The sequence below is a fragment of the Mustela nivalis genome (genome assembly GCF_964662115.1).
Source record: "Mustela nivalis genome assembly, chromosome: 17".
Lineage (NCBI taxonomy): Eukaryota > Metazoa > Chordata > Mammalia > Carnivora > Mustelidae > Mustela > Mustela nivalis.
Genome location: NC_139036.1, coordinates 2,066,208 through 2,074,183, shown reverse-complemented (window position 1 = coordinate 2,074,183; position 7,976 = coordinate 2,066,208). Strand labels below are relative to the sequence as shown.

Sequence of the window (7,976 nt, the reverse complement as noted above, 5' to 3'; positions counted from 1 at the left end):
TGACGCCCAACATAGGACTGTCCGTGAAACCCACGGTATGGCCGCAACCCAGGGCAGCCCCGTAACCAACAGCTAATTAACCAAACCCTCAGCTCGCGAGGTCACGGCCACGGCACAGGGGCTGCTCCTCCTTTCGGTGGTGGGACCCAAGTCAATAATTCAGGAGTGTCTCTGCGCCTCTGGCAAGTTTGACGGCGGCAGTTAAGCTAAGGTTCTGCTGGGAATGCCGTGTTTCTGCTGTTCCTGGACTTCCGACCCCCGAGAATTTAATTCTGCTCCTTTAATAATTCCTGGGCGTGTGGGTTCTGTTGAGTGAGCAGCTTCCCTCTCACAGAAATCAACTCAGACCCTGGAGCCACTCGCTGCATATTCAGGAAGACAGAGCCCTGCTTCGCTTGGGTGCCAGCAGGAGCGGGAAGCAGCCCATTCTGGAGGCAGCTGAGGGCCAGGCGACCCTGCCCGGGTGTGCGGGACCGGGGGCCAGGTGGGCCTCCTAGCGCCCCTCTGAGGAACCACCTGCCGAAGGTTGCATGGTGATCTGGGCCAGAAATGCAAGCCACTCCTCCATCATTCACGCCTTCCTTTCTGCAACAAAATTTACATTCCAGTCACTAGACTGGGTACCAGAGAAGGTGAAGATGGGAAATGTGCGGTCCTCGAGGAGTCCTTATGGCCTTTGAGGGAAACACAGACCGTGTGGAAGACAGGCATGGTGGGATCAAGGTGCTGGGAACATCAGGTCATCCTGTAGTCTGGGTTCCACTGACCAGCACCTGACCCTGGAGGGCCTGGTCAGACCCCCATCTGCAGAGCCTTGGAACTGAATCAGGAGGCTTGCCATGGCTGGAACCATCAGGAAAAGCTAAAGGAGAGGAAATACTTTTTTACCCTGTGGCTGAGTTGAACATGCTGGTCTGCAGAGAGATAGAAAAAAAGACTGAGGGTCCAAGAAGGAAAAGAGGGAAGGAGGCCTTTCCCACATAAAAGCAGGAGTTAAGTGGGATCTTCCTGCATTTCTAGGTTTGATTCTGGGCCCCACTGAGGCTGTGCTACTGTCTTAATCTTGCAGTTCTGCAGGATGCCCCCATGTTCTCACAACCAGACCCTCTTTCAGCCTAAGCTAGCCCGAGCGGGCTTCTGATGCTGGCAGAGAGAGGGGTTGACCCCGATTGTGCTGAGCTGATTTGGATGTGTGTTGGACAAGAGGGGCGTCCTGGAAACCAGGGTCAGGGGATGCCACGCCTCTGGGGAGGGCAAGCTTAGCAGAGGATCATGTTAAATTCCCATCTCGGAGGAGGACCGGCGGCAACAAACATGGGCAAAGAATACCAGACATTCTCCCAAGTGCTCCCGGAGGGTCTGCCGGTTAGCCCCGGGGTGGGGTGGGGTGGGGGCCTTGCTGGGAAACAGGCTGGCATCATCCCATTTCTCAGATGGAAAATGGAACCCACCAGGGGTCGCGTGGTTTGCCCACGGCCGAGTGACTCAGAAGCCAGGCAGCCTGGAGCCCAGGTTGCCGCACCACCCTTTCTAGCCCCGGGTTCAGTGGGGAGTGTGGGGGACATTGTGGCCCCACTGACGGCAGGCTGGGCCTTTTGTGCAAGGCTGCAGAGCTTGGCTTGGGTTCGGAGGGACGGGCGATTCCTTCTGAGTCTGTGCCGATGGCCGAGAGTGCAACAAGGAAACCTGTCGTTTCCACGGCGAGCTCTGTGGGCTTGTCGTGTCGCCGGCTGCTTGTGACCTCCTGACTGTGTATTCGATCCAGCCAAGAAAGTTCAGAGGCCGAGCTGGGGAAGCACCCATTTAGGGGATGCTGAATCCATTAACACGGTATTTTTGAAAAAGTCTCAGCTGGAGGAAAATATTTAAATAGAAGTCATTAGTGAGCATATTTCTGAAGCCGGCAGTGCCTAATAAGCCAAAATTGCTTTCCCTAAAAACGAAACCCATTGAAGGTTTTCAGCCCCCTTTCTGAAGTGCTCAATAAGGGAGAAAAAAACCCGCAGCTCTCCCTGGATGGAAACTGCGGAGAGGCAGGAGTGCTTTCTGGTCAGGCATTGTCCAACCACAGCGACACAAATCAGCCCTTTAGGATAATTTATATCTCGGAGAGGAGTTCGGAAATGGGTCTGCTTGGAGCTAAAAGCATCGTAAATAAGCCTCCCAGCTGCAGTGGGGGCTCCAGACTGGCCTCCTGGCCTTCCGCCTGACACTCCTGGCCTGGCCCACCCAGGCCAGGCCACGGCCACCGCCCCCTGGCTGCAGGGTCCCCCTCTGAGACCCCAAAGAGGGTCTGGGCAGAGCCAGGACCTCCCCACTCCTATGTGGGCTCGTTAGGCCCTTGCTGAGAGCCGGGACCGTTGGAGGAACCTGACACTGATAAGAATGCAACCCCAGTTATAGGATCATAGCACACACACAGACAAAACTGTACGAATGTGTGTTCATGCTAGTGGGGGCATGCCTGCGTGTGTCCGTGGAGGCACCTGACCCAGCTTGGGGGAGTCGGAGAATTTAACCTGGGGGGTGGATGCTTGGTCACATTCTGGATGGGGCTGGAACAAGGTGGGTAGCAGGTCTGGCTGGATCAAGCCAGCTGTGGCTCCTGAGTCCCCGCCTTGTAAGACCTCAGGGGATCCCAAGGAAGGGGGACTTGGCCAGGGCTACATTTTAGAGAATGTAAAGGCCCACATTTTAAGATGAGATTATTTTTCTCTACCTTTTCCCTCAGAAAATATTCCCCTGGAAGTCTGTTGTGCAACAAACAGGACACTGTCTGCGCTGTTGGGAAGATGTGGTGGTCGGAGAACCCCCAATCTGTTGGCAAAAAACAAAACAAAACAATCAAATAAAAAACCAGAAGGAAACAAAGAAACTGAACACAGACGGAGTAATTCATTATTTCCTGGAGGCCGTCTGTAGGACTGTTGGGAGCTATTAGGAGCGGAACTCGGAGAGGTTATCTCTATGACGCCGGAGAGGGATAGATTCTTCCAAGGAGACAGCCCCAGTGATGGGGGAGAGCGAGGGCGTGGGGGCCACTGAGGCTGTACCTCTCTGGGGTCCTACCTCTTGGGGAGGGAGTAGGGGAGGCAGGATGGTGAGGGGCCCGGGCCTCCCTGTCCGCCTGGAAATCGAGGTGGCATGGCTCTAGGGGCTCCGGGCACTCGCTGTCACTTTCCTTCTCACAGCTCCCTAGAGCTCGGGGGGAGCTGGACAGAGAAGGGTGGGGATCCTGACGCACATCCGAGCCGGGCCACTGCTCCCTCCACCGCAGGCGGGGGTCAGACTGAGATGTGGGTGGGGACGTGCGTGGGGCTCTCCCAGGGAGTCCGAGGGGAGTCGGAGGCCGGGGAAAACCGTCTTGGCCTGAGATTCTGTGGGTCAAACTCATACACACAGAACCACGGCGAGAGGGCCCCAAGCCCCCACGGCAGCAGCCATGACCAGAGGCCGGTCTGGGGACTGTGGTCTTGTGGGGGCAGGACTCCTGCCCCCTTCCCTCCCCACATCCCATTTCCAGCCCCTGGAGGAGAGCTTCCAGCGGCCCCGGACAGAGGTCAGACGGCCGTGGGCATCCCGTCTCTGCTCACCTGCCAGCTCAGGGACTTCTCAGCCTCCCTGAGCCATCCAGGGGCACGTGCGTCCGGAACCAGCTGCCGGCACGGTCCGTGACCCCAGACCACCTCTCTCCCGCCCCTGCGCCAGCACCCTCCATCCCCACCCCCGCTCCTCTGAGCCGGTGCAGGGGGTCGGCCGCCGTGTGTGAGCTATGCAGGTATTCTCCTTCCCCGCAGTGGACACACTCCTTCTGGCACCCCATGCACAGAGGACGGTGGGCACCTCCCAGTTTCCGGGGAATGGTACCCGTGACCCTCAGCCCTGTCCGGGAGTCAGAGTCTAGTGTTAGAAGCAGACACGGACCCAACGGGCACCCAGATGAGGACATAACTGCAAAGGTTCCTAACATGCCGGGAGGAAGTCACACACAGGGTCGGGGCACGGGCCCATCTCGCTTCCTCCTCCTCATCCCCACTCTCCAGATGGGTAGACCGAGGCTGGGGGGTGGGGGTGAGCAGATCCGCAGGGCCAGAGCCTCAGCCCTGCGTTTCTGCTCTTCCTCAGCAGAAGGTCCTGCCTCGGATCCTCTGTAGGACCACAGAGGAAGGGAACGGAAGGCACTAGAACACAGGGAGCTCTTCACCCGGTGAGCCTGCCCTGCCCTGCCCTGCATGGAACAGCTCTCCCCTCTCCCTGTCCCCAGGTCCCTCCATGCAGCCACAGATCCCTCGGGAGGCAGCCCTCTTCCCCATCCTTTCTGAGTCCCCTGGGCACTGCCGGTGACATCAGCCACATCCTCTGGGACTCAACAGTGTCCTTCTCATGAAAGTCCCTCCTACCTGAGATGGGGGATGGCACGTGCGTGTGGATGTGAGGCGGCTGCCGGGGAAGGAAGCCAGAAGCTTCTCTGGATGGAGGAGGGTCCGCTATGCGCGCCCCTCGGGAAGGGTCGGAGAGGACAGGAATGTGGCCGATATGCCTTGCAGGTTTGCGGGGATGATGGCCTAGTGAGGTGCCCAGCACCTGGGCGTCCTCCCTCCAGGGGCTGGCAGGGGGGCAGCGGCCCCACGGCACTGTCTGGGCAGTGAGCAGGGGAAGGGTCACAGGCACAGCCCTGGCCCTCCTTCTCTGGCCCCTGTGTCTCCCCATCCGGACTTCTACTCAACCACAGTCTGGGGGGGCCCAGTGGGCCAGGGGCGTGCCCTCAAGAGCTCCAATCACGTGGGAGTGACATTCCTCAGAACCTGGTGGGCCCCAGGCTGGTATCAGGCCTCCCACACTTCTATGATTTGGAAATGCCACCTGTGGGTGCTTTCTGGATGCCCTCCGCCCAGCAAGGCCACCCTGACGTCCTGGCACCCACCTCGCCGGCCAGCTCCCTGGGCTGCAGAGAAGGCATCACCCCATCGTGACCCCTTCTAACAGACATGTCTCCAGAGGGCCCCCCACGGGAGCACGAGGCAGCCTTCCCAGGCCACTCTGGGTGGGGAGCAGGGAAGCCTGTGGGCCAGCAGCCGAGGGCTCCGTGGTCAGAGCAGGAGGTTGCTTGGAAGCAGGTGGCTGGGCGCTGGTGCCCCATCATCCCACCGAGGCCGGTGGCAGGGGACCAGCTCCGTGAACCCTTCATACTCTCCCCAACGCAGGGTCTCGCTGGTGGCCAGCTGAATCCCCCAGATGACTGCGGGAGGGCTGGATGCAGGAGCCTGTGGCCTGAGGGGGCGGGAGCCGTCTCTGAATTCCTGGGAAGCTCCATAGCCAACCACTGGGGACCCGCTCGGATTCATTAAAAATATGTCATGCTAGACTTATTGCATTTTAAAAAATCAATCAATTATTTATTTAATAAATATTTAGTGAGCGTGTCTATGTGCCAGGAATTAAGTTGGAGCCCAAGGACAGAGCTGTGAACGAGACAGACAGTTCCCTGGCTGTGCGGTGGCTGGCACCCCAGGTGTGGGGGCCTGTGACGGTCCGGAAGGAGACGAGAGACAAAAACACGGGTGTCCTGGGGCACGATGGCGTGATGCATTTTCTGCAGCCCGGGAGCTGGTTGGCGAGCCACGTCAGAGCGGCCTTGCTAGTCGGGGGTGGGGGGTGGCGGTCCAGAAAGCACTCACAGGTGGCATTTTCAGATCATAGGAGTTGGGGAGACAGTGCTGTACACAATATTTGCTGGGACTTGTTGTGTGATTTCTCCGCAGCAGGCCGCGCACTGCACCTGCCACATGCGTTTTATCGAGCCTCCTGACAGCCCGCGTCGTCTCTCTTTCATAGGCAAAGACGGTGAGGCTCAGAGAGATGGTGACTTTCCCCAGGTGGGAGGGGAGGTGCGGAGCTGGGACCCGAGCCCCTGCCCGGGCTGCTCACCCTGCGGCCCGTGACCACCAGGCTGTCCCCATCGATGAAGGGCAGAAATGGGGGCTGACGGCCCACATTTTACTGGGTATTTCCTGAGGTGGAGGCCCAGGTGGCCGCCTGCGGAGGAGCAGGGCCGTGGTGAGGGCGCAAGCTGGGTCTGCAGCCCTGTGTGCCCGCGGGACTCAGTGACCTGAATGAGGCTGGCCAGTCTCCTCTGCAGCCACCGCCAACCTTACCCCAGCCACATCGAGTTACCGGGAACTCCTCCAACATACCGCGTGTTTCTCACCTCCCTACCCTCACGCAGGACAACTCCCCTGCTTGGAATGGTGCCTGCTCCCTGGAACTCAGGTCATGCCTACTTCCCCTTAAAGAGTCCGCTGAAATGTCACCTCCTCCATGAAGCCTTCCCTGAATTCCTCTAAACTTTCAGTGTCACGCCCACATATGCATACCCAGCTGCTTGCCTTCCCACAGCAGGCAAACGCTGCTTGTGCTCCGCTACCAGCAGAGGAATGGTTTTGGCCAAGTGGCGATGGACTTGAAGCTACAAGCCCCTCAGCAGGTGCAGTAGGGCTCCTTGTTTGTGGTACGTTCTCACTTCGGGCGTGTTTCCTTGCCCAGGGCTCCACACTGGACACTCCCTGGAGGGACTGCCTTTTCTGATCAAAGAGTCTTCTTAGTTCAACACAAAATCTAATGCAATGGGTGCTTTGCTCAGTGATTAAGTGAAAGGAAGGAGGAAGGATGGGTGGGTAAACCAGTGACCGATGTAGGAGTCAATGTAGGAGACAATGTACCTACTTGGAATCCAATCACGGATCCAGAAAGAGAGAAGCAGATGGCGTCAAGAGACAGACACAGAGGCAGGACTGGAGTGGGAGCAGAGGGTCTGGTCTCTCACTCCAGACCTGCAGGGGAGTGGGAGGTGGCGACTTGACGGTCAGTGGTAACTGGACATGTCAGTCCCACTGTGGGACCGCCAAGGTGTTAGCGAACCTTCTGGGATATGGATGAAGATGACGTGGGGTCAGCAGTCGAGCAGTCCCAGCTGTGCTGACAGGACAGCTGTGAGGCAGAGCTCGATGGGGGCTGGGAGTGGCTCCACCGTCAGGCCTAGTCCAGGAGGCCTCCTTGGGTCCTCCTACGGGTCACCGCTGCCACAGAGGAGGCTTCGTCCCAACCCTGACCCTCCGTATACCTTACCGGCGGCCCGCACCCGTCTCCACGCCCTTCTCCAGCACTTCCTGGATTCTGCTGTCTCCCTCCTCCTGCATGTCTCTCCTGGAGACTGCAGCTGCTCTTACCTCTCTCCCGTGCCCCCTGGAGGGCTTTTCACAGCAGGTGCCGTGTGGCACTGGGCACACAAAAGGCACAGATGCCCAGCCAACCTTTCTCTTTCCCGAGACGACGCTCCACCCTTGCAGGAGCACACGGCCTTCGCAGCTTAAGTGCTGTCCCACGAGCCCTCCTGGAAGAGCTCCTGGGCTCCACGCGCTGTGCCCGTCGGGCATTCGTCCACTTGGGGCATCAGGAGCTTCCTCTGGAAGGTGGCACAGGAAGGCAACCCCTGCCTTACTGTGAGTCTCCAGTGAGATAAAGGGCAGGAGGCAGCTGGGCCAGCGTCACCCACGTGAGCCCCGGGCAAACACTCACAGTCTGTAAGGGACATGCACAGGGGCTCTTCTGCCAAGCCAGGGACACCGGGGCAGCACTGGGCGTGTCTGACCCCGGTACCCTCTCACCCAGCACGCCCACAACTCCAGAGGGGATCGACTCGGTTCTAAGTATGGGGCTTGGATGTGTCCCCTCAAGCCAGCCCCTTCCGCTCTGGTGCCACCAGGCTGTCCTTCACACAGCGGGTTCACACAGCGGGTCTCCGACGGGTCCCAGTCCAATCCCTTCCTTGCCCGCCCTGCACCTGTTGAAAAGCTGTTCCTCTGAGTCTCGCCAAGCAGCGCTGCCCCTAGCGGTCGTGAGACGCACGGAACTCCCTTTTAGGAAGCCAGGGTCAGAGCCGCACCACAGCCACCTGCTCCCGCAGCCTCTGCTGCTGC

General features: G+C 59.1%; 1 long non-coding RNA gene across 3 annotated transcripts; it reads left to right on the top strand.

Annotated features, from left to right (window-relative positions):
* The first annotated feature begins 3,490 nt into the window (after positions 1-3,490).
* LOC309851469 lies at positions 3,491-5,843 on the top strand. Of its 3 annotated transcripts, none has more exons than XR_014304788.1 (4): positions 3,491-3,778; positions 4,126-4,207; positions 5,436-5,512; positions 5,766-5,843. It is a non-coding gene; the product is annotated as an uncharacterized lncRNA (long non-coding RNA). The 3 variants fall into 3 exon arrangements; XR_014304789.1 differs by having other exon boundaries at positions 5,763-5,835; XR_014304790.1 differs by lacking the exons at positions 5,436-5,512; positions 5,766-5,843 and adding an exon at positions 5,205-5,345.
* The last annotated feature ends 2,133 nt before the right edge of the window (positions 5,844-7,976 follow it).